The 27,808-nt window shown below is 40.1% G+C and overlaps 1 pseudogene; it reads right to left on the bottom strand.

Annotated features, from left to right (window-relative positions):
* Positions 1 to 5,354: 5,354 nt before the first annotated feature.
* Positions 5,355 to 10,366, bottom strand: LOC103004807 (leucine-rich repeat-containing protein 59-like; annotated as a pseudogene).
* Positions 10,367 to 27,808: the final 17,442 nt, after the last annotated feature.

Genomic DNA, 27,808 nt, shown 5'->3' with positions numbered 1-27,808 from the left:
GGCAACACCTTTTTTTTTTTTTTAATAAAAAAGAGATTATGGCATGTATCAAAGTACAGCACAATAGGAAAAACACAAACTAGAGGAAAGTAAAGTGTTTTGAAACAATCATTTAAAAAAGAAAAAAAAATGCTTTCCTCAATAATAGCATTTTCCACGCATGAAGCATTCTTTCCTACATTTTGCCTTAGTTTGATTAAAATGCTTGTTTCCAATTCTGCTGGATCCTCCAAAACATTTTTCTCTGGCCATCCCTTGGAGATCACCATTACTCTCACTGGTCTCTAATTCTCTGGTATGCCTCTGGTTCCTCTCTTTAATAATTGGATTCTGCCGGCTGTTTGCTAGCCTTCAGCGTTTCCTCCAAAACTAAGTGAACTTGTAACAATATAAGATAAAGCTTTTCCTCCTTTTATCTTTACTTTCTTTAGAGTCTTACCAAGAATCTTGTTTACTCCTGAGGGCTACAACAAATTATCCTTTCCCGGTTGTTTACAGGAGAAACCACATATGTGCGTTGTGTAACTTTAAGCAGTTCAACATGTCATTCCGTTAGTAAAGGGAGCAGCTGACCTTGCTCCAGAAACCTGGCATCAGAGTCAGTGTTTTCACGAGTGTTTCACCCACTGAGCTGTGTGTATGACTTTGGCCAGACACCTTCACCTGAATGGACCCCAGTTCTACATCTCACTCATGAAACGCTAGCCAAGGTCATGTCAAACTTTTTTTTCTCTATATAGAGTTCATGGTCATTTTATGGAAATATATTCACTACGTGTAAATCACTGAGTGAGCTTGCTGAACTGGGTAGGGTACAGTCAGCATGAACTTGTCTCCCACCAGCCCTGTGAGACTCTCTGGAGGAGAGAACTCTTCCTCCTCTACACATCATCTCCAACAGGCCCAAGAGGTCGGGAAAGGAGCGTTTTCTGTATTAAAACTTCTGTATTAGATACTTTAGTCTAAATCTAAATTTTATTATCATATCCAATGTAGTAGAGCTTCTTTCCTGTTCCCTAAGTTCAAGTCTGACCTGGCGTTTGGAGAGTAGCAGTGAGAAAGGAGAAACAAGACAAACTTTCTTTAGGCTGGTATTCTGCCAACCCACACCAACCCTGCCGGGCATCCTTGTTGGCTGGTCAGCATGCATGCCCCACCAATGGTGAGATACTTTGAATATCACACCTGGCTTTTTCACTCTCCTTTGTCTCCCAACGTCTCTGCTGCTTCCAGCCAGAGCTTTTAGTACTTTCTTAGATAGCAAATGTCTTCTGCCTGTCCCAGTAAATATCCAAAGGACGGCTCTGCTGTACAGCACATGAACTGGCTTTTCGAGATGCCCATGCACATGCCCTTCTTAGTTAAGATCCTTTCAAGACGTCTGAAGCCTGGCTACCTTTCACAGTGTCCTATGGGAAAGCACATACACTGGCTCCTCCAATTTGGGGAAATGCAGCTTCAACCACTACTGATCTGTCCTCTCTGTTTTTGCAGTCACCACCATCCAGCCTTGGGCCTTCAGACTTTTCCAAGTGAGAGGCAGACACCAGGCCCCGTGCCCCTCCCCAGGCTTCGAGGGACATAAATCAAACTCTCAAGACTGATTTTGTATGGGGGCACCTACAAGTCTCGTCACTCTTCCAACCAGAGGGAGATGCCAGTCTGTCTCTTGCAGATGCCATAATATTTAGTGGTGGGACCATATTCACTTGGCATAGAAGGGGGAATTACCCTCTCCCCTTCCTAAGGAAGAGAAAAGAGAGCTGTCAGTCTCCTTCAAAGGAAGTTTCCTTCACCAAAGTTGCTTTTGAATGCCTGTCTTCTCTTACCTGGGCTGTTGGAGTGATGGTAGCTGAAGTTGCTTTTGAATGCCTGTCTTCTCTTCCCTGGGCTGTTGGAGTGATGGTAGCTGAACTGGGTTGCCACCTCCAGCAAAGCCCATGGGGTTACGTTCAGCCCTTTCCTTTAGTATGCTGGAAAACTTTTTCACCCCTTATACCTTTCACAGCTTTAGAACTTTTGCATAACAAAAAAGTGACATTCCCATTTGACTACATTTCACAATCCTTTCTCTTGCATGTATTTTTTTAGAAATGCTTAAAGGATACTTGGGACCTTCGAATTACTCATTTTATCATTGAGCAATCTAAGGAAAATACTTATTCTCTCTAAGTCTCAGTATATTATATGTAAAATGAGCTAACAAGAAATTACTTGACATGATAATTATGAGATTAAATAAGATAATCTATGAGAATTCTAGGTAAACTTTTTAGTGCTATTCAAAGATTGGTTAGTATGGTAAATATAACCTGAGTAAAGTGGAAATCAAAGGCAGGTATTAAAGTAATCCAGGTTTACAAAGCATCTTCCAGTAGGTAATATAGATAAAGATACACACCTGAATAGTCTGAGGCTTATAAACAGCATCACATACCCTAAACCTCAACCTACTCTTAGATGACACTAAAATGTTTTAAAATTGATACACAAGAAGAAGGACGAGGAGGATAAAGAAGCGAGGAAGATGGAGGGAAGGAGAATTATTAAAGACAGGAAAAGAAACAACAACACTTGAAAATGTTCACTGTGGCAACACAAAAGCCCCTTCTCACGGTGTATGATTACCAGCTCGTTTTCACTTCTCAAACATCTACTCAGATCTTGCCATCTAGCCTCTCTTCCTGCCTTAGCATATCTAAAATGTTTTCTTTCCAAAATGCTAAAACTGCCATATATGTAACTTACAGTTTTCCAGCTATTTTACGCATTTGGTTTTTTGTCTCTCCAATTAAAATTTTGAGATGCAGGCTGATCTTTCTATTTCTTCTGTGGCCCTTGCAATGCACAACAGATGGTTAAGTCCACAGGTGACAATAAGAGTATATTCATTTGTCTTCATTCAAATCAAAGTGTGACATAAACCTAGGCTGAGAACTCTCAAGGTAAATTCATTTCTGTAGCAGATTTCATAAATTCTACAGAAAATGGTAAGGTGCTCAAAAAAATATACAGGTTGGATAAATAGATAATATAAATGAGCACAGGCAACTGAGGTGACATGGGAGCCTCTGAGACCCTTCGTGCCTCCAGTAAGAGTGGAAATACCATGCGATATTTTCGAACTTCTGTTTTTGTATCAGCACTTCAGAGGAAAGAGAGCGTATTATTTATATACACACACAAATATCTGCCAAATGCAGGGAGCCATGTCACTATATATATTAAGAATTTTTTTTCAATACCAGAAAAACTTACTTTACTTTCAGGTTCAGTCTTGATTTGTACTAATCTTTTCATTCTTGCCTGCTCTGAAGCACAGATTATATTATTTCTGTTTAGTAAAGTGTTAATTCCTAAATGTGCAGAGTTATAAACAGTTTTTTTTTAAAAAAAAGAGGTTAAACCAAAATAAGCGCTTAAGAAATTACTCTGAATCAAGGACTACGCTGTCAATTTACATTTTTTACCTTTTAAAGTCACAACACCCCTTCAAAATAGCCACAATAGACCTTGGGAAACAGGCTCAGGGAAGGTAAATAATTTGCCGAAGACCACAGAGATCTATTTGATTGCAAAGTCTGTTTTTTGATCACTATTCCGTTTTGCACCCCCTAGCTCATAACCAGGGCAAACGAGCATTTGGCCATTAATACTCTGCCTCTGAGTGGCTGGAAAAATGAAGTAACTCATCCCACCAGAGTCATTCAACTAAAATGTTTTTGTTTTGTTTGTTTGTTTTTTACCACTCAGACACGTATTTAATAACTGTAAAAATCCAAAAGAACCTCAGTGTCTAATCTCGAGGTCACAGCTGAACTGCCCTCGGCGGGCTGCTTGACAAGGCTGGACGTGCTCCCGCCTTCCTGCCATCCACTGAAGCTGCCTCAAGCAGCCAAGGAACAGGGGTCCGATCACTATGCTGACTTCTGCATTCTCTTAATCTCATCTTATGTACTACGTGTTTAGTTTCGATAAAGCATTTGTACCAATGGCTCTGGAGCTTGGAGGAAGACCAAGTGATTCTGAATAACGTGTGGGCCTACGCAGCAGAGCTCTCCCTGAGGAAGAGAAGAACTGGTCTTTTCTTCCACTATCAGGACAGTCATGAGTGTCAGTCCTACCCATGGGCCACTAGTGCTAAAAGGCTGGAACCCATTCTGTCTCTGAGCATGACAGGTTCTTGCTCTCCCTGGGGAGAGGCAAGGAGCTTTCAGTCAGGAGTCTTCTGTGAAGGAGCACCATGACAGCCATTTCTGATCCCTTCCTCCAGCTGTTGTGAAAAGAGGCAAAGGAGGCCACAGAGGAAGAAAATGCTGAGTCTGGCAGACAAGAGAATGGACAGTTCTGCCCTCATTTGTGCTAGTCGTTAATGTACCACTTTTAAACTCCATGATGCTACTTATTTCCCTTCATTGTGTAGGTGTAGTTACGTCTAGAATCAATTCTAAACCAGTCTCTTATGAAGCTTTAGTTTTCAGGTTGCCTATGAGGTATTTAGTCACACCAATTATGTAACAGAGCTGTCATAGACAATGTGGCTTTGCAAGGGTCCACCTTCTTGTTTATTGGCTATCAGGGAATTAATGCTCTCAAACTGAAGCAAGGAGCCTGGACTGTCCCCATTTTATAGAAGCCACATAAATTGCCTCAGGACTCTACGAGAGCTGCCCAAGACCCTCATGGCTATGAGATTTCTATTTGTGGGTCATGAATCTGTTTCCCATGAAAGATTCTATATTCCAGCCAAGAGACACTCAATCCTGATGTAAGTTTTGTTCTCTCAGGACATTATAAAGGAGGCAAAATGATGGAAAGAAAGGATACCAGGGTGGGAATCCAGTTCTGCCTCAAATTAGCTGGGAGACCGGAGGCAAGTCCTGGAAGGCCTCAGTTTCCCTGTCTACAAGTGTTACATTGGACCGGGTGGTCTGAAAGTCCTGTCACAGCCTGAGATCTTATATGACTGTTAAAATATCTGAATGTCTGAGGTCCTTAAAAAATAGGTATGCCCCTCCCTCCCCCCCATTTAGACTAGATTTGCCGAGTACGGTGTTCCCCTAGTCCCCAATAACACACTGCCTCCTGATCTGCCCTGGCTCCCCAGGGAGGAATGAAAGAAAGGGCTTGTGACATACACAATTATAAATGTAGTGTGACAGCTGACCTTTAGTAGAAATGAGTCTTGCCTTTACACAGCTTTGTATAACAACTAGGAAAGGCTAAGCTTTTTCCTCTCCCCACCCCAAGCCGACTCTTTTAAGCATGCAGGAGGTATCCCAGCCTCCTATTTCTCCTTATTCCACCAGGGGGACCCTGACGAAGGAACAAAGGAGTCTTACAAAGAGGAGGTCTCAAGTACCAAACAGCAGCCATGTGATGATGGCAGGTAGGTCTGACACTAAAAAGAGGTTGTGTCCAGCAGAACCCAATTCCATGGGAGTCCAAGCTCCAAGGCTGGGGGGCAGCAGGCGTGGAGGACAAGCTCCCTGCTGAGAATCGGTCTGCAGGACCCACTGGAGGATGGCGTGCCTGCGCAGCGCCGGAGCGCGTTGTCGTAGATGGTGTTCACGCTGGTGCAGACGGGCCGCTGCTGCAGCTCCATCACCCGACAAGCAACCAGGCCGCCAGCCACACGCAGCAGCAGCGGCCTCAGCGCAGCCCAGCATCGAGTGTGGTTCCCGGGTGGTGGCTTCCGGGGCCGAGAGCCGGACTCAGATTTCGGGGCCTGATCTGATCTGTTTCCTTCTTAGTTTCCTCCGGCTCCCGCTTGGCTGCTTTGAGGGCGTCCTACTCCTTTATCCAGCGCTGCTTCTCTTCCGCCTTCTCCGCTTCCGCAGTTCCGCTCCGGCGCCTCCTGAGCTCGCTGCTTGGCCTCCCACGTCTCCTCGGCCTCTCGGTCTATTTCCGGCTGCCGCTGCCTCTCTGGCTCCTGACCGAGCTGCACCGCCTTCGGGTGCTCTAACACCCGGTTGGCGCCCTGCTTGCGCTGCTTCTCGCCCCAGGATCCACGGGGTTACCCTTCAGGCCCAGCCGCTTCAGACTCCGGAGCTGAGCAAAGCCGGCAGGCAGGGTGATCAGCCTGCTGTGGAGGAGGTGCAGGCGCTGGAGGTTGACCGGGCGGCGAAACCCGCTGGCAGCTGCCGCAGTTTGTTCTTCCTCAGGCCCAGCTTCACCAGGTGGGTGAGACCATGGAAATCCGACGGAAGAGTAGTCCGTTTACTGCAGGGCAGATCCAGTATGGTGGATGGGGGGTGCAGCCAACTCCTCGACCGGGACCTCATTCAGGTCGCTGAGGCTCAGGGCCAGCTTGTCGCTGTCCAGCTTGTCACGGAGGTTCCCGCCCTGGCTACCGGCCTCGGTCACGGTGACGCCAGCTGAACGGGGCTCCGACGGGCAAGAGAAGGGGTGAGAAGCCGCTCGTTGGCTAGGTGGACTCGCACCCAACCGACAATGCCTGCGTCCCCTGCCACCTACCCGCCCCCCGGTTGGCACTCTGAGCCCCACGCCCCGTTCTCACCGGTGCAGCCGCGACAACAATGATGAAGTAACTCATCCCACCAAAGTCATTCAACTAAAATGTTCAGTCACCATGTGCACCTAGGTTTTTGGTTTTTTTAACAGTTTTTTGAGATGTAATTCACACACCATACAAGTCACTCATTTACAGCCACTATGGAGAACAGTATGGAGGTTCCTTAAAAAACTAAAAATAGAACTACCATACGACCCAGCAATCCCACTACTGGGCATATACCCTGAGAAAACCATAATTCAAAAAGAGTCATGTACCACAATGTTTATGGCAGCTCTATTTACAATAGCCAGGACATGGAAGCAATCTAAGTGTCCATCGACAGATGAATGGATAAAGAAGATGTGGCACATATATACAATGGAATATTACTCAACCATAAAAAGGAACGGAACTGGGTCACTTGTAGAGACATGGATGAACCTAGAGACTGTCATACAGTGTGAAGTAAGTCAGAAAGAGAAAAACAAATATCGTATATTAACGCATATATGTGGAATCTGAAAAAACTGGTATGGACAATCTTATTTACAAAGCAGAGATAGAGACATAGATGTAGAGAACAAATGTATGGATACCATGGGGGAAGGAGGTAGTGGGATGAATTGGGATATTGGGATTGACATATATACACTTGATACTATGTATAAAATAGCTAACTAATGAGAACCTACTGTATAGCACAGGGAACTCTACTCAATACTCCGTAATGACCTATATGGGAATAGAATCTAAAGAAAGAGTGGATATATGTATATGTATAGCTGATTCACTTTGCTGTACAGTAGAAACTAACACAACATTGTAAAGCAACTATACTCCAATTAAAAACAAAAGTGTATGATTCTGTGGCTTTTGGCATATTTACAGTTGTGCAATCATCACCACAATCAGTTTTAGAATATTTTTACCACCCCAAAAAGAAACCCTGTACCCCTTGGCTGCCAGCTCCCAATTCCTCCATCCCTCCAGCTCTAGGCAACCATTAATCTGCTCTCTGTCTCCATATATTTGTCTGTTTTGAACATTTCATATAATGGAAGCATACAGTATGTGGCATTTGTGACTATTTCCTTCAATCAGTGTAAGATGTTTAAGGTTCATTCATGTTGTAGTATGTATCAATACCTCATTTATTTTCATGGCAGAATAACATTTTATTGTACAGATATGTCCCATTCTGTCTATCCATTCATCAGTTAGTGGACATTGGTCTGTTTCCACCTTTTGGCTGCTATGAAGAATGCTACTGTGAATGTTCATGTACAAGATTTTGTGTAGACATATGGTTTCATTTCTCTTCGTTCTATACCCAGAAGTGAAAATGCTGGATTCTATGGTAACTCTACGTTTAAGCTTTTGAAAACTGCCAGATAGTTTTCTAAAGTGGCTGAATCATTTTTCATTCCCACCAGCAGTGTAGGAGAGTTCCAATTTCTCCACTTCCTCACCTACACTTGTTATTATCTGACTTTTTGATGACAGCCATCCTAGTAGGTATGAAACAGTATCTCATTTTGGTTTCTATTTGCATTTTCCTGATGACTAATCCTAGGCTTTCTTTGAAGTGCATCTTAGTTAAAATCCTTGCTCTTAAAGCAATTCAAAAATCAATGAGAAAAAGGAGTGAATGTAAGCTGATAAGAATGTGTGTGCATATACATATGCACATGTGTGTACATCTTGCATGCATACATTTATTTACATGTAAACATGTATGTCTCAGAACTATGAAAGTGTGGGCTCTCAAGTTAAATTGCTTGAGGTCAAATCCAGGCACTGCTACATAGTACCTGAATGACCTGGAGTAAGTTGATTAATTGCTCTAAGTTCATTTTTCCTATCTATAAGTAGGGACAATAAAAACAGCATACACAATTTGCTTAGCATAGCGCTTCTAGATAGTTGATTTATAAATATTAGCTCAATATTTCTGTATTCATTGACTCTTTTACAATTAGGAGGCGTTTCATGTACTGCGCAATATTAAAAAATCAATGAGGTTTACATTTTATCTTTGCACATACTTGTTTCTAAATATTTCTAGCCCATATGTTGGTTTAGCCTTTAATAGATTACCTGTTGTGGATCAGTGTTCTGCCTTACCTAATTTCTCACCCTCCCCTTCAAAATACAATTATAAATTCCCCATACAAAAAGAAAATAATAAGAAATATCTTTATTGCAAAATAGCACCATCAGTTCTCATAGTAAAATGCATCCCATGTTGACACAGTTCTAAGAGAGGTCCCAAGGCAAGCAAAAGAGGAAGAGGAAGCCCTCAGGGCCTGTGACAGCATGTGCCCTTGAAGGGCAATAGAACCCTCCTTCCTTTCTCCTCCAAAGCCTCATGATTTAGTCCTTATACTCCCCACTCGCCAAACCAGGGGAGCAGTGGAAATAAGCAGCACAAATTACCAAATAATGCCCCTTATTTCCATGTAGAAGCAGGTGCATTTTCCTCAGGATAAGTGGTGCGATGACACTGATGCACTCTGACAGGCCAGCTGATCTAAAATTACTCAGCACACAGCCCCTGGCTGGGGAAGCTTCTCCCAAGAGCTTATTCTGAAACTCTTCAATCCCCCAGGTGCTAATTAAAATTTACTGCATAATATTTGCAAAGCTCAATGGCCCTAGTTACAGCAATTATCAGTTACTAAATGTTAGTGCCGGGGGTGTCACCTGATGATTGGCTTTTTTATTCAAGAGGATTGTCCCTCTTCCCCCACCCCTGATTCTTTCCCTCCACTTCTTCAAGAATCCAAATGGGCTAAATGTCTCAAATGGCTTGAGAGGAGGAAAAAAATCATCATCCTACACTTAAAATCGTTCTTTTTTCCTTGGACCACTAGGCACTGAGGGATCAGGGTTTTAAACAGAAGGATCCCACTGTGGAAGTGAGGGGCTAAACTGGAGGTTCACCCCTGAGCCACCATCAAGGTGTACTCCTGGCTCATCCACTTGACTCGGTGATTGCATCAGCAGGTAGACCAAAGGCCCTGACCGAGGCCCGCTAATCTTATCAGGTTATTGCAAATGACTGCTCTTGAAATGGGAGACAGTAGGTCTAAACAAAGGAGAACCGACCAATTTATGGAGTTGGCACCAAAGGAGCCGTAGGACAAGGACTCAGCCTGGTACCATGCTCTGGCCCCAGCTTCTGCAGACCACACGAGGAGACAAGTACTGCAGTTGACATACAGAGGCATATCCTGGGTTTAACTGAGTTCAAAATGCGCTTGATGGCCTTCATTAAGCAGATGATCTGTGACAAAAAATAAGATGGTCCAGATACTCTCTAAATAAATGACCTTAAAATGAATAGTCAAACTTCTTTACATTCTAATTCAGGAAAGACGTCAGATCCAAGACCAGTTTAACTCAACCCCATGATCTGGGGGCACCAGCGGCTTTTGCTCTTTGCTCATATACCAGTGGCAACTTTTTACTAAGACACAGTGTTCTCAATTGTTTCTGTGTTTATTTGTTTCCAGAAGAACCCTTTTCCAGAGTTCTCTTCCAAGAGAACTAATATTTGTGGAACACCTACTATTTGCCAGACATGAATGCTCGGCACGTTAAACAACCACATACAGCTTTCTTTGTCTTGGCCCAATTATAATGTCAGCTCTTCCCTTTCCCTTTTAAATAAATCTATTTTCAGAAGCAGAGGAAGAGATGATGGCCCAAATTTTTGATAGTCAGGGATATGTGTAAAAGAAATATAAAACAGTGGAAGAAAGACCAAACTTTGTGAGAGAAAATCCAAGGTTATTATAAAACTCTTCCCCGTTCAATACCTGTGGCCTTCTCCAAGGCGCTGAGCATTCTGAGCCTGGAGGCAACTCACTGGGTCAAGATTAGACACTGCATGTGAAGGGGCTCAGAGAGAGGTGAGATGCTGTATAAAGTAGGAGGACCCTTACTCTAATCAGGAGGTCAGTAGAAGTGAAATATTCAAGATCCTCACGAACACTGGCAATGCTCATAGAGATCAAACCAAAAGGTGACTGAGTTAAAAAGGCACGGCTGTGTATATCCTGCAGCAAATGACGATCATCAATAGTTAAAGTTGTTTCTGGTCCCGGTTGCATAAGGTTTTCTTCAGAACCAAGTAGGTTTAAAACTAACTTGCAGCAACAATTAACATTCTAGACCATTCTATTTCTTTCATTGTACAATACCATATAGAAACAAACTTTGCATCCTTTTGAAGTTTTATAGGAAATACATTGGGGTAAGGAAGAGAATGTAAGTTTGTTGTACAGTATATATAAGCATTCTCCTCCCTAAGTCCCCAATAAATTTCCTATAAAGTTTTGAAAGGATGAAACATGTCTAGCAAATTTTTTTGAAAAGGCTTGGGGTCAAACATACTTGATTTTCCACTAGGTTAAAATAATTTTTGTATGTCCAATCTATTAAACCAAATAATGAAAAAGATGTACAAAGCAGCAATTTCATCTGCATTTTCAATAGCTGTTTCCCTGGGCTAACTTGTTGGCAAAGCAATTTGCATGAACATTACTATCCTCAACCAGAAAACATTCAGTAAGTGTCAGATATTTGCTGGGAACTTCTTGGTACTGACTGATCTACAAATCATTTCAAATACATGGATACCTGAAGGACGGGAGGAAGGGACTTTAGCCAGGAAAAAGGGTGAGGAGGAACATTTCAGGAAAAGGAAGTAGCACATGCCCGTGGGAAGGAGAAACCGTGGCTGGAATAGAGTGAAGGGTGGGTGAGGTAGGCAGAGGTTAGATCATGCAGGACTTCAAGGTCCTAGGAGGAAACACAGCTTATTCAGATGGTTTAATAATGAGATTTTAACAATAGGGATACTTTCAGATGTGTAGGCAGTATTTCAGGAGTCAGCACCCAGAGAAAGCATAACAGGAAGCTCTCACCATCCCTAGAACAAGAAGGAGGAAGAGAAGTATTGGAGTCTGGTGGGAGCTGGAGCTGTGGAGGTGAGGCTACCCACACCTGCTGGCAGAGAAGAAAGGCAGAAACAGGGAAGCAGCAGGAAATACCTCCAAACCCTCCGTCTCTCCTCATGCTCTGCCAGTGCATCCCATCCAGTGTCTTTCTTGGGACGTAGAGAAATTAGGGGAGGAAAAGATGGCAAACAGAGAATAACCAGCATACCGGACTTTTTATTTCATCCTAAGAAAAATGAGAAGCCTTTGAAAAATTTTAATCTAGGGAGTGAAGTGGTGAAATTGACAGCTTGGGTCTTTTCTGTTATAGGTTTTGTGAAACAGCATTCAAATGCACGTTTTCTTCCATATTGATAATCGCTAGGCAAAAAGACAGAGGGGGGGAGGGGAGGGAAAGAGAGGGAGGGAGAAAGGAAGAAAGAAGTGTGAGATGTTTCAGGTTTGTTACAAGTTTAAAAACAAATAGGAAGAGACTATCAAGACTAAAGGCAAATTTGGATACTAAAGGCAAATTTGGATACTCCAGGAACAGCCACAAGTTGACATTATGAAAATCTGTGGGTGACTGGCACAGGTCATTGGCATTGGTCATAGGACTTACGTAGAGAATGGCAATGAACTCAGTGAAAGATCATGCTGAAGATGAGAGATTTCATTTATGTTCTCTTTTTCTGAGGAGTTAGTATTGCAAGTTTTCATCAAAGGATTTGCTAGAGCTCAGATGTTTCCTGTTTTTGTGAACTTGCAATAAGAGTTACAAAAGCTATTCTTTGGGGGGAGTTTTATTTTTCTTCATTGGGTAGTGTTGAAAGCAAAAAAAGAGATGGACTCTTTAAAACCATTTAGGTTCCATGGATATAGGTTGATTTCCTGCTATAGTTAATTTTTGTGCCTTTTTTCCCTAAAACAATTGGGATCTAAAAGCATTTTGAGGAAAACTCTAGACCTTTTAGTAAAAAAGATAGAAAGAAGGAAAGAAAGAAAGAAAGAACGAAAGAAAGAAAGAAAAAGAAAGAAAGAAAGAAAGAAAGAAAGAAAGAAAGAAAAAAGAAAGAAGGAAGGAAAGAAAGAAAGAAAGAATATATAGCATGCATATTCTATAAGTGAAGGAACCATGAAGAATCCAGGAAGTATTCTAAATCAGATATCTTGCTACATGTCCACTATCATCTAGGGAGATTTTTAACAGTGTAAATTCCCAAGGGTCCCTGAAAACCAACTGAAATGAAATCTCTGAGTAAGACCTGGGGTTTTGCATTTAAAAGAAAATGTCCTCTCTGTGATTCTGACATGCAGCTATCTTTGGCAATCACCATAGATACAATTTAAGGTCCAAACCATGTTTATTTTTAAATTCCAGATAATTAAAATGCTGGTGATGTTAGTCTAATGAGTTTCCAGGTCCTTCCACTTACATCATTCTATTACTCTTGTTACTCAGTTTCAAATTTAAATGCATAAAGATGGATTCAAACTTCTAAAATTCCTAGAATTGACTTGACCTCAGTGGATTGTTTCCATGTTGTACAATGCCAGTGTGCACTTTTGGTAATGGACTTTTTAAATAACATATAATACATGATTTTAACTGTGTTTAAATTTTGGGTTTTCATTATGAATATATTTTAAGTGGTTTCTGACGTTCTCTGAGTACCTAGACTCAGGGTGGATACATTGAGATGGCTTGAGAAATAAAATGATTATTATTTACATACCACAGAAAATTACTGGTCTAGTGCTTTACTTCAGAGCTACCTGCAATCTTCTCTGGTGAAGGCTCCAATAGAACGTCAATCATTGTCAATAATCAGTATCCTGAAATCAACCAAAATCCTGTTCTTCAACATGGTTATTTTCCTCAAACTTCTTTCCTGGAATCAAATACTCATCTGTGTCCTGTGTTTTTTGGAAGAGGTTTTGTGTAAGAAGACCTGCTTGACTCATTCTGAAGAATTTCTCTGATTTGTATTCTAGCTCATTCTTTATTATACAGTTGGCTCACTCGCTCTTTTTTTTTTTTTTTTTGGCTAACCAAGGACCAAAGATTCAATACTCAATTTGGAATACAAATCAATTTCTGGAAATCTCATGCTTACCTTCCTACACCTGTCCTCTCACTATAATAGCAACACCAGAAGTAGACACAAACCGTCACCATGTGTTTCTGTATAAACTACTTCTGAGGTTTCTATTCTACAGTTTATACCCCTGCAACAGTATGATTTTCATTGCAAAGCAGAGTGGACTGATCACAAGCAACCACTTCCACCCTAGGCCAAAATCATTTGAAATGAAACCAAAGCTGTCTAAAATATTTTATGTTATTGGAAAACAAAAAATTGTGGTGAATTTCTGAAGAACAGAAAACCAATAGGAATGAAAAAGGAACTGAAGACTACATATAATTGTAATGAAAATACACAGAGTAAATAAATGGTGTTGAGATCAGAGTAGGTTAGGAGGATACTGAGGGTCAAAGGATATAAGGAATGATAATGGAGCTTTAGGTAACTATCAACTCAAGCTGTCACCTTGTACAAATATCTTGAGAGGATACAGTAACTGAGTTTGCTTCCAAAAGGTATCAGTGAATAGAGCACTAAAACCAGAGAATTCCAGGTAGCTTGAAGGCACAGAGAGAGATGAAGGGGGTGCTTTCAAAACCAAATTATAGGTTGCCATCACACCATGTTCTTCAGTATTCATATCTCTCCAAAGACAAGCTTCTTTAGTCAAAACATGCATCCATAAGCAAGTAAGCAGGAAATGATTCTGAAAATATGAGCAGATAAACTAAGAACCAGAAAATACCTGAGGAAAACCAAAACTATTAAAGAATGAACTCCAATTCAGTAAGTAGAAAACTAACATATAGACAAATATTTAATGGAGCAAGTTAAGACTATAATGAGATTATGTGGATTTATTTACCATTTCTATAAAACTAGAAGAGTATTTATGCAAAAATCTGGAGAACTTGGAAAGAAAAGTAGGTTCAAAAGGTGAGATGAATAGCAAAATGAATTAGGCTGAAGAGTAAATTAGTGAGTTTAGACAATCATGCCAAAGGACCCACAGAACATGGTGTGAAAGGAAAAAATGATGGAAGATGCAATGAAATAAAGAGTTGCAGAGAAAAGATCTATTAGACCCAAAATCTATTCAATAGAATCATTGGGAAAAGGAAAGCTAGATAATAGAGAAAAATATATAATCAATGAAATAATAAAAGATTTTACAGAGCAGAAGAAGAGACCCAAAGGTATCAATCTGGAGAATGAGCACAAACCTACAACTAAACACATCAAATTCCACAAGCCAAGACTGAAAAATAACACTCCTAAATTATTCCAAAGAGAAAGAACAGCTTCCCTACAAAAGAAAAAGAATCATATGAACATCAGGCTTCTCCTTGACCACAATGCATACTTAAAGACAATAAAACAAAAAAAAATGGCAAATTTCTAATAAAAAAACTCCATTTTAAATATAATTGATTTTTACCTATTTTGAAAAGTTATAAGTAACTTCACTATCCACCAACGTATTAATAATAAGTGATGCTGAATAAATATTATGAAATACTACTATATGACTTGATAAGGGGACAGCAATTAGCACTTGCAACAACTTTTCTCAAAATGATCCTCAATTCCAAAGGCAGTGGCTGTACAACTGAGAAGCTGAGCAGAGCCTTCAATAGACCCACAGGGCTAAGACCCAAAAATGGCACCCAGGGCCTGCCAAGCAGGAGGGTCCTTGTAAATGCCCAAACTTTTGAGGGGCACAGCAAGCAACATTAAACCAGAAACAGCCTGGCCCTAACAGGAAACAAAGTCCAGGTTCAAACAATTCTAAACCCTTTGGGGTTGAGGTGACCTGAGACTGTTAGTGCCCTTAGAATAACAGCCAATAGAAGCAAAGGGAAGGCTCACTGGAGAAAGAAAAGGGGTGGGATAGGGAGGGTGGGAGGGAGGCTCAAGAGGGAGGGGATATGGGGATATAGGTATACATACAGCCGATTCACTTTGTTGTACAGCAGAAACTAACACAGCATTGTAAAGCAATTATACTCCAATAAAGATTTTTTAAAAATCATACCAAGCATCAAATTATTTCTAGTTTTTCATATACAATATTTAGCATTGTGGGGGGAAAAAAAACAGGCAAGGGAAACGCCAATCAGAACCACAATGAGATATCACTGCATACCTGTTAGGATGGCTGTTATCAAAAAGACAAGAGATGAGAGGTGTGGGCAAGGATGTGGAGAAAAGAGAATCCTTGTGCACTGTTGGTGGAAATGTAAATTGGGGCAGCCACTACGGAAAACAGTATGGAGGGCCCTCAAAAAATTAAAAATAGAACTACCATATGATCTGGCAATTCCAGTTCTGGGTACTTACCTGAAGAAAACAAAAACGCTAACTTAAAAAGATGTCTGCACCCCTCTGTTTATTTCAGTACTATTTACAATAGCCAAGATATGGAAACAACCTAAGTGTCAATTGATGGATGAATGGATAAAGAAAACGTGATATAGACATAGATATATAATGGAATATTATTCTGCCATAAAAAGAAGGAAATCCTGCCATTTTTGAAAACATAGATAGACCCTGAGGTCATTGTGCCAAGTGAAGTAAGTCAGACAGAGAAAGATAAATACCATGTGATCTCACTTACATGTGAAATGCAAAAGCAAAAACAAAACCAAAAAAATAAACTCATAGATACAGAGATTGGTTGCCAGAGGCAGGGGGCTGGGGGGGAGGGGGCGGGTGGGCAAAATGGATGAAGGGGGTCAAAAGGTACAAACTTCCAGTTAAAAAATAAACAAGTCATGAGGATGTAATGTACAGCATGGTGACTACAGTTAAGAATACTGTATTGTGTATTTGAAAGTTGCCAAAAGATCTTAAAAGTTCTCATCACAAGAAAAAAATTTAACTATGTATGGTAACAAATGTTAACTAGACTTATTGTGGCAATCATTTTATAATATATACAAATATTAAATCATTATTTGTACACCTGAAACCAATATAATGTTGCATGTCAATTATACCTCATTTAAAAAATTGTTTAAAGGTGATATTTTACCCAAGAACTGATTGGAGTAATCAAGTAGAATACCAAAGCCAGACAAGGACACTACTACAAGAAAAGAAAATATCCCTGATGTACATATGCACAAAAATCTTCCACGAAATACTAGCAAATAGAATTCAACAGCACATTAAAAGGATCATATACCATGGTCAAGTGGGATTTATCCCTAGGATGCAAGGATAATTCAACATATAAAAATCACTAAATGGGAGGCACCACATCAATAGAATAAAGGATAAAAATTATATTATCATCTCAATGGATGCAGAAAAAGCATTTGACAAAATTCAAAATCATGTCACATTAGAAACCCTCAACAAACTAGGTATGGAAGGAATGTATCTCAACAAAATAGATGCCATGTACGACAAGCCCACAGCTAACATCATACTCAACGGTGAAAAGCTGAAAGCTTTTCCTCTAAGATCAGGAACAAGACAAGGATGCCCACTCTTGCCACTTTTATTCAACATAGTACTGGGAATCCTAGTTAGCCCAACTGGGCAAGGGAAAGAAAAAAGCATCCAAATCAGAAGGTAGAAGTAAAATTGTCTGTTTGAAGATGACATTATCTTATATAGAGAAAATTCTAAGAACTCCACCAAAAAAACTGTTAGAACAAATAAATGAATTCAGTTAAAGTTGCAAGATCCAAAAATCAGTATTAAAAAACCAGGTGTGATTCTATACACTAACAACAAACCATTAGAAAGAGAAATTGAGAAAACAATCCCCTTTATAATAATATCAAAAACAATAAAATACTTAGGAATAAATTTAACCAAGGAGATGAAAGACCTGTACACTGGAAACTATAGACCTTAAAAACATAGAAAACAAGAAGATATTGATAAAAGAAATTAAAGAAGCACAAACAAATGGCTATGGTCCTTGAAGAGGGATGAAATATAGGACAGGCTGCTGTATAGTTTACTCTGTTATTGCATCTCCACATCTCTTTCGTGTCCCTGTATTCTTCTATAATATTCTCTTTCATACTGAGAATACATTCATATAATTTGGGGACAATTTATGTCCTGAAAAGTGTGCAGAAAGTAATTTTAAAATCTGCATGTTATTAATTAAAATATCAGACTCCCATGGTCTTAACTTTCACTAGAAGATATTACTTCATTTAATTCTAAATGTTCACATCATTTTATAATATGGAAAGAAATCAAAAGCAATAATGAAATCTACAAGTAGATGGATTTAAATTTTAATACAAAGTTAGTAAAATAAGCAAAACAAAATTTGTTTATGTATCATAATCAATCTACATAAAAATATGTGTCATTGTGGATAAAACCAGGAAGAAAACAAAATGAAAAGGGTTTTGATATCAGGCAAATAAGACTTTTTGCTATGGTTTTCCCCAAATTGTCTTTACTCTGGTTTACTCTTCTTATAATTAAAGATTCCATGAAAACAAAATGTGCAACATATTTTATGAAAGAAAAATAATGTCCTCCATTTTTATACCATTCTTACTTCCAAAAGTCAGGTATGAGATTTGGGAAATTAAGTTACATGAAGAACTTCACACAGATGGCTGTTAGTGAAGAATAAGAATTAGGTCACGGGTCTAATTAACTCATAGTGGAAAAAATTCAGTGTTTCTCCTACCTGCTAGTCACGCCGAGCAAGTTCTATGTCGGTATCCTGTTTCATACTACCTCATAACCTAATAGATTTTCTTTATTCAATCAGGTCTAGAAGCTACTATAAATGTTCCAATTTTTCGTATACTTTCTAATCTCAACAGAATATGAATTCTCACTAAAGAACTCTCCATTCTTCATGTTGCTGCTTTTACTCTCTACCACGTATCATCTGAAATGTTTGCACCCTTCCTTGTATTGTCACATTTTGTTGATTTTCATTCTGTTCAGCTTTTTACTTGTTGTTGTGATGGAGTGGTGACTCCAGCTCCTTACATAGGTAACTGTTGATTGCTTTTTAGTTTTTATACATACAGTATATACATATTTTATATATATATATATATATATATATATATATATATATATATATATATATATAAAATATGTATCTTTGATCTAGCCATAAAGAACATAGTAGCCCAAAGAGAGGGAAAAGAATCAGGGCTTTGAAAAGATTCACACCAATTTCAAAAGGAAATTTCCTTGCTTGTAATAAAGATAATTTTCTAAGCCAATGTTGTCACTATCTTCAGTGACATGAGTGTCCTGAATTACAGCTGTGCAGGTCTTAGGAATCCAGAATGAGGGGGTATTTGTGCTTTGCCTATAAATGGAAGGTAGTTAGGACCTCTGTTATACTGTCCATGTATTATGCTTTAGTAGACACAGTGTAATGTACCAACATATAAATTCATTTTAATATATACTCTAGGACCTGTTAACACTTGAATTCTGTCTGGAATTCTCATCCTTTTTATTAGCATAAGAAATCACTTTTCACTGGTGAATTGAGTGCTCAAAATATATGGTTGGACCTGAGACCATTGCATAAGAAAGGTATAGGAATGTTGCAGGCCTATGCTCTATGTGGAACTTTCTAGAGAATGCTATGACTGACCCAAATAGATATTGGCTGAGACTGAGTCCCAGTATTGTGGTTTCTACCTCAGAATGCATCCTTCATAGGTGCTTATGGGATTACTTGAAAACAGAGAAAGTTTTCCCCATGCTTAACTAAAATAGGTTGTGCCTTCTCATTAGTAGGTTATTGTAGTTGGGTCTAAGATTTGTTTCCAATGTAAAATACCACCTGCTGAAGAGACCTCAGAGCTTCCATATATTTCCAGTCTCTTTTTGATATCTACCAAAATGCTTGAAAACTCCTGAAGGGCCAAATTGGCTTAGGTCAATTCCTATCACTCTCTATCTGGAGACAAATATAAAAATATTCCAGAATCTCTGTTTTTGAGGACTTTAGGGTTTCATCACTAGTTTACATTATTTTATTTGTAATTTGGTATAATTTTAAGACGAGCCTCACTTGGAGGTAAAAGAAGTAACTACTGACTTGCTGGTTCAGTGACAAGAAAAAGATTCCCATGCCATAAAAGTTTTTCCTGAATCAGTAGGTTGATTCTTAACATTCTATCATTAAAACATCATAGCACTAACTAATATGTTTCATAATTGTTTTGTTATTGTTGTTTTTAAGCAGGAAATCTTATCACCAAGAAATAGAGTTCTCTGGCAGTTTATCATGATTGTTGGCTAGAAAATTCTGTATTATTTGTAGAATATGCTGTCCACTGAGAGTGTTGTCATCCACAGATGTGCGTGTATGAGTGTGAATGTATGTTTTGGCTCTCACTGCGTTTGAAGAGTATTTGAAATAGTTATAAACACTAAAATTCAGCAAATTCCACATAAAAATTCAGATTTTCATGCCTACCCTAGAATCACTGGTCCTTATGACTTCATATCTCATTTACTTAAACTCCCCCACCCTGCAACTGAACCTAGCCATTCTTTAAAATAGGGTGCATATAAAGCTGCGGTCCTTGCCTTAATTTTTCCCCAAAGAGGACACACTGCAGACAGTTAAATTAAATGGCCTGGCAATGTGGAGCAGAACAGGGTACAAACATGTTCTACAGCAGAGGTTAGCATGTAGCTTCAATACCCATCCTGCCTGTTTCTTTTCCAGTGCCATCCTCAGACTGAATGCTCCTAAACAAGTTTCTTCCAGCCTGGAATTAAAGGGTTTCCTATCTGTGTCAATTTGCTTTTTATTTTTTGTTAATTCAAATGAAATCTGTAGTTTGATGGACTCTGTCAACAGAAAGTAGCTCTGGTGCCCTTTTCCCCTTTCTATTGTGAAACATACTCAAAACAAAATAGTTCATTTGTACCAGGAAAGCCATCTTCAGATACATAAAATTAGCCATTGTTTACTCCCAGGAACTCATACATTTTAAAAATCTAGTGCCCAGCATCTTGTAGGAATAAGGTGGAAAAGCAAGCCCAGATGAAAGAGTCAGAAAGCTGGAATAGATGGCAATTATCATCAGAAGAGAGGATGGTGCTGGTTGAGGGTCTCAGGAGCCACTCACTCATCACCAAGGAGATGCTCCCTGGGTGTGGCCTTATCATAAGAGGGAAAGCAGGATACAGTGATTTTTGCTGGTCCTTCATCATCTCTTTGAGTTCTTAAGTGGGAGTGTTGTAGTGCTCAGTCCTTAGGCCTCTTCTTTAATTACAACCATTTCTTTGATCATCTGTTCTAATCTCATGACCTAAAATACCATCTGTACACTGTGTATCTGCAAATTTAGAATCCCAACCCACACCTTTCCAGTGAACTCAAGACTTGCATGTACAGCTTCCTACACAACATTTCCCAGTGGATGTCTAACTGGCATCTCAAATTTATCCTGTCAACATTTAAACTCATGGCCATTACTCCTAACACCGCTCCTGCGTCTACCCCCATGTCAGTTGACATCATCTTCATCCTTCGCTTCTCTCTTTGTATTACACCCCACTTCCATCCACTGGGAAAACACGTTTGCTTTGTCTTCACTCTGCTCCCAGCCACAGGGCTGCCTTATTGTACCTTGAACACACTAGTCGTGCTCCCAACACAGGGCCTTTGCTGTTGTTTCCTGTGTCTGGAAGCCTCTTCCCTTAGGTATCTATGTGCTACCCCCTTCATCTCCTTAAGTCATTGTTAAGGTGTTACCTTCTCAGTGAGTTCTTTCTCAACCAACTTATATAAAATGGTAATGCCCATCTCCCCTATACTCTCTATTCTCTATCCTTGATTTATTTTTCTCCAAAACATTTGTTGATTTCTGACTTGCCATATAATTCATTTTTAATGTTTTTTATTGTCTCTTTCCCTTCAAAAAGAATGTAGGTTCTATGAGGCAGGTATTTTTGCCTGACATATAGTAGATGCTCAATAAATACCTGCCGAATGAAGAAAGACTCAGAAGGACTCTAATCTCAATTTGACCTAAAACTAGCTGTGTGACCTTGGACAAGTCATTTGATCACTCTGGGCCTCAGTGTGTTTGCCTGTAAAAATGAGAAGACTAGATTAGAATAGCTTGGAAGTGGGAAAAGCAGTCATGAGGGAGTAGAAACAAGAAGATCAGTTCCATCAAAGTCTCTGTGGAGTTGAATTTGCTTTGAGTTTAAGAAGGAACCAATTGGATTACGAGCCTTGGTGCCAGGCACTTGAGTAGTAAGTTGAGGCTCTCTGTGGCATTACAGGCAACAGGGCCAAGCTGGCAGCATCCCAGTGGCAACAATGCCCTTCTTATTTTCCTCAAGGACTGGTTCAGAAGCTGGCAGCCTCCCTGATAGACATCACCACAGTGAGCAGGAGAGGAGGAGACCCTCAGATACGGTGGCCAAGAGAACTGTGTGCAAATATACAAGAAACATCCCCTTAGGTCTCCTAGAAACAGTTGGCCAGGTGGGGAAGGAGAAAAAAGAGGGTATAGTTCCTGCAGTTTTAGATAGGGCTGAGCCAGAGAAATATGATTTGGGTAAAAGCATGATCTTATTTATACTCCTTGGATGGCATGGCCTGGGGAGACATTGCCTAAGACTCATGGCTTCTTTCATTCTACCCCATTGCTCTATTAAATTCTATTCCCTGCACCTTCAGAGCAAATCATTCCACATAACTCTGTCTGCTTTCTTTGATCCATGTGACTGCAAGGATGAACTGTCAGCTCCCCTCCCCCACCAACCCTGCCATCGCCCAAGGCACAATCAATTTTAATATGCAGGGGAAATAGACCACACAGGATCTATGGCCTCCCAACAGGGACCTGACATATTAACTGTTGTAATACCTCTAATTCAGTCTATTTACTTTGGGAGAGGCCCGTCTTTCCTGCTCATCATCTTAACCCATACATCGGCTGTGTCATGACTATTTAGAGTGATGGGGGTGATGGTCGGGGCATAGTCATGAGAAGCCTGACGAAGGAACAGCTACAGCGAGCCCACATAGCTTCAGGGTAATGATGACTAATTCTGTTCACGTCCCTCACCCCTGCCTCGAAATCTTCTCTTGCCTTTTAAATTGGCGTCTGTCGGAGGGAATGAGTCCGCCGGTGTCACTGCTTAGTGCATTGACCCGGAGAAGGAACTCCTTCTTGTCACAAAGGGATGCAAGTGAGAGGAGCAAAGAACAGCAGAGGAGGGAGACGGGGGCCCCCGGGAGGATGAAAGATGAGCAGGGAGAGAAGGGGGGAAACCTCTTCAACCAAATGCCACTATTTTGATTCAAACACTTTTACAGCTTTTGTGACACAGAAGCAGATTATTGAGATGATCTCACCACATGTATGTCACAGCCCTACATAGCTCAAGTTGGTGTATTTTCCAGAAGGGATCTCTATGAGAAGCAAGTAAACGTTTCAGCAGGTGATTCCATACAGGCAACCATTCTCTTTAAACTGCTTAGAACCTACAACAGGGTTCTGACCCTTGATGCATACTTAATTAGCTACAGTGAAAGGAAATCTTTCCACTCAGTATATCTCTAGATCACCAATGTTGAGCTGATAGTGATGTAGTTAATTGTCTTTAGATAACAAAAGACATGCTTGAGGTCACACTTGAAAATGGAAAAAAAAAAACATAAAAAAATGCTTCTTCCACTTTGTGTCTCAATTATTTTCTTTTATTAGAGAGGGTTTTTTTTCCCCTTTTACTTTTGTTTTGTTTAAACTCTGAACACCTGTAGGTTTTAGAAAACAAGCAGATTCAAGCTCTAGTTTGGCAGAATCTTCTGTCCTCAGATGACATGGTAAAATGCCTTTAATTAATTTCACTCATCTAAGAATGTTTATGTCCTTTTAAAATGAATGATCAAACATTGCGATTTTCTTATTACATGAACAAATCTCTGGGATTACCAAAAAAAAAGTTCCATTAATTTTGATCCAAGAACCCACTAAAAAGAAAGCCATGGTTGAGAGAGCTGGTTAATGTTTGGGTGATCCTTTCCTCACCTCTCATCTTGGAATAGGTTCTGGCTCAAAACCGATTCCCCAGCAAGACCTGAAAAGGCCTGAGGGAGTCTGGCCCAGCTCCCAGGCATTCTGGTTGGGCAATTCTCAGGAGGCCAGGGTGTTCCTGAGGATAACCCAGGCGGCTCACTGCTGGCCAGGATGAGTTCTGAAATCGTGATCTGGACTCATGCCTGTCAGTCCTGGAGAAAACCCAAAGCCATAGATCTGCTTTAGAATGAGTCTGATCTTCTGCCAGCAGAGACAGCTGAGGTCAAGGGCAGGCTTTTCGAGGTCTTTTTGCCCTCGGAGGAACTCCCTGCTTTCCTTCAGCCCAGACAGAGCCTGGCCAGGAGCAGGAAGGTGTGGATAAGTGACGTTCTGCCACTGCCTGACCTGCTTAGGTGAAGGGCTTGAGTTCACGCCCCTTGGCTTGTGGCTCTGGCACACTCAAGACAATGAATAATGACAATATTTATTATAATTACTGAACAGCTTCTCTGCCAGGCACTGGGCTAGCTTAATTACAAACAACAGCGATGGTAAAAATTATTTTACCTTTGTTGTTGGTTTTTCCTGTCTGGACTGTAAACTCTTTGAGGAGGGAGTATTCTTTTTTTTTTTTTTAATCAGAGTGTCTAGTAGTAGGAGGAACTCCATAAAGATTCAATAAGCTTGAGAGGGCCACAGAGATACCCACGTTCACACAAGTAGCAAATAGCAGGGTCAAGATTCAAACCTAGGTTATGGAAAAGCAAAGTGGAAACTACCTACCTGCACTTTACCCTTATCCTGCCTCTGCCCTGTGTGGGGTCCAACAGGCCACCCTGACTTAGGTGCCCAGTGCTTGAAGAAGACCTCCAGAAAAGTGAAAAGGAGTGAGCTCACAAAGATAACAGCAATTCTGACAATATCAGTACTTCTACTGTACCCAGAACAGAGCCAAAGAATTGTAACTTATCCAAAGGTTGTAGTTCTTCTTCTTTCTCTAAACATGGGAAATATGAAGAGAAGGGGAAAGCTGTTGGCTGGCAAAGTTACTCCTTTTGGAGTTTTGGTTTTCTCTTGAGCAGGAACACTCAGATGGATAATTATTTCCATATTCACTTAAGCAACTTATTTCTTACTACTTCTATAAAATGATTAGCAATAGGATTGAGTCATGTCTATGAGTCCATAATGATTATGATGAAAATATTATATTTTCAGTCTTTATAACTTACAAAGAACTTCCACACATATTTCAATTTTTACCATTAAAATTATAGGCAGGGGGAGTATTATTATCCCTATTATATGGGTAAGAAAACCAAAGTCCACAGAGAGAGAGAGATTACATGATTCATTTGAAGTTACACGGCTAATAAAAAATAGAGGGTCAAAGTTCAGATCCTGATTCTAGTTTACTGTTCTGTTCACATTGGGAACAGAACAGGAATGGTTCCCAATCCTGGCTGGGTATTAGAATGATTCAAAGATTCTCATTCAATTGGTCTGGGATCAAGCCCAGGCAACAGTATTTTTGAAACAAACCCAGATATTTGTGCAGCCGGGACTGGGGAACGACCTCGTGATGATTCTGTCTGTTAATGATCAGCACACTTGCCCAGGCATAAATTGGGACCTACCATTTTGTCACTCTAGCAGAAGCATCTCAATTATAACCTAATATTTGCAGAATTATTGATATAAGACATTAGTTTCACAAGGGCTATTGATTTTTCAAGGCACCTTACGGGTAGTTTGCCGTTCTCTAGCATTTGTAAGACTGAAAATTTAATTACTAAGTTTATGATCATTCCCTCCATGACTAATCACACATAGAAAAATTTCCTGAGGCGAGAAACCATGTCTAATTAACCTAAGGGTTATTTAGACTAAAGAAAAGAACACTGAAAAGCAACTTAATGAGCCCAATTATATCCTTCAAGCCCAGGAAGGGCATTACCAACATGCTCCCCTTGGACACGAAGCAGGCAGACCTCCCTCTGAGCCTCTTTGCATTCTCTCCCCCAACAAACTGAAGCTTGGCTCAAGAGAGAGTGAGGTGGTGACTGCTAATGGTGATGGTGGTGGTTTTTATATGACTTCCAAAAAGTGAAAAGGATACGCCGAGTTAGAGTTCGTTCATGCAGAGAAGAGCCAAGAGAGTCAAGATGAATAGTAGAACACCGTTGACTGGATTAGTCAGCATAGCTAGGCTACGCAGCAGTAGCAACAACACAAACTTCTAAATGGCTTAATATTTCTCGGGCACATTACGCGGTCCATGTTGGTTGGTGAGGGGGCAGGGGCTCTGCTCCAGTCATCCTGCCACGCAGAGGGCCACCTTCTTGTGATTGGCCATCTGGAAAGTGTCGCCTTCTTGGTTGCCATGTTAGGGGAAAAGAGTAAGAGATTGGAAATTATTCATGGACTTTTCACTCCTTCGCTCTGTAATTGACACACATATATGGTCATCCTTTGTCCCTCAGTATCTACAGGGGATTGCTTCCAGGACCGCCACAGAAACTACAATCGGTGGGTGCTCAAGTCCCTTTATATAAAATAGTGTGGCATTTGCATATAACCTACACACATCCTCTCCTATACTTTAAATCATCTCTAGATCACTTTTAAGAATGAATAGAATGTAAATGCTATGTAAATGGTTGCTGGCATGCAGAAAGTTCAAGTTTTGTTTTTTGGAACTTCCTGGAATTTTTGAAAAAAATATTTTCAATCCATGATTGGTTGAATCCTGGGATGTGAAACCTGTGGACATGGAGGGCCGGCTGTACTGTTTTATTAAAAACATGTTTCAAAGTTGAAAAGGGAAAAAATACCTTAATGAATATGCTATTAAGTTTTCATGAAAAGCAGGAATTAAATCTATTGTGCAGCCCACATTAGTCTAGGTTGGCTCCCTAGGACACCTCAAATGGAGAACTTTTCTCCTTTCTTAGAAGGGGGAGCAAGTCCCTCCCCAGTCACTTATCCTTAACAGGGGAGTCGTAGAAGAGGTGGTGAGAGGACCACTGTTGATTTCTACCCACTAAGAATAGACTAACTGATGAAATACTTATCCTATTGGAAAAGGTGACTACATAGTGGCCCTGGTGCCTTTCATGTCTATTTGTTTATTCATTTATTCATTCATTCCTCATGGAATTTCCCCTAGAATTTAAAAAATGGGCTTGCATTGCATGACTTATACACAGTCACGCCTAGATTTGGTAGCCTCTGGAGTGCTCTTCTGATTCCACTAAAGAACTGGAATTAGAAGATTTTTTAAAATGAGCCAGGTTTTGCACAGTTGAAGAAAATATATAACAAAGAATAAACTAGACAATTTCAAAAAGAGCATTACATTACTTTCTCTAGAATGCTGGAGGCTGCATTCTCAGGAAGCTCTCTGCTTAATGAGGTGCACTTAGGAGAAAATAAGAGATCTTTTCCATAGTCTTTCCTTTTGGCAACACTTGGTCCCAGCATCCAAGTTTCTCTTCATAGAAGTAAGCGGGCCAACAGAAAGCAAGTAAGCCAATTTGATAACTTCAAGATCGTTTCTGAAATATCCTACCATTACAATGAGCAAGCCTGAGGACAGATCCTCTTCCAAAGCTATTCATGGCAGTTTTTTCACCATGAAAATTAGGCCCAAGACCTTTGTTAAGGGTTGAGAATTCCATATGGAAGAGAAAAATAGAGTCGGAAAAAATTCAAATGACACTGATCAACTTTTAGTTTTGAAGAAATAGTAAAACTTTGTTTTCTTATCAATTCATACTTAAAGGTGACAAAATCTGTATCCCTGCAAATAAGCAAGATATTTAAAAAATTCTGTGTCAGCGTGCTAATGATGTTGCATGCAGTGCCTTGTAGGAACTAAGTCTTTGATTACTATAATTTATTAAGATATACTTTGAAACAATCTCACACAGGAAAACATTAATTTGGTGAACTATTTTACAAGAATCGATCCATAGCAACACTGAGCATATACAAAATCTAGGTAAGCTATTCCATCAAGACTTTTTCTTTTTAATCAGAAGTAGGATGCTTTACACAAATAACAGGTTCAAACCCACCTAGTTCTTATTGATAACAGTGGTTCTCATCCCTGGCTGCACATTAAAATCACTGAGAGAGCTTTTAAAATTTAGTGCTGATTGAGCCCTGCCTAACCCACTTGAGTCAGAGTCTCTGGGAGGGAAGTGCAGACACTGATATTTTTCAGTGCTTCCCCCAACGATTCTAATG

The sequence above is a fragment of the Balaenoptera acutorostrata genome, chromosome 6, assembly GCF_949987535.1.
Source record: "Balaenoptera acutorostrata chromosome 6, mBalAcu1.1, whole genome shotgun sequence".
NCBI lineage: Eukaryota > Metazoa > Chordata > Mammalia > Artiodactyla > Balaenopteridae > Balaenoptera > Balaenoptera acutorostrata.
This window is presented reverse-complemented; position numbering and strand designations above follow the sequence as displayed.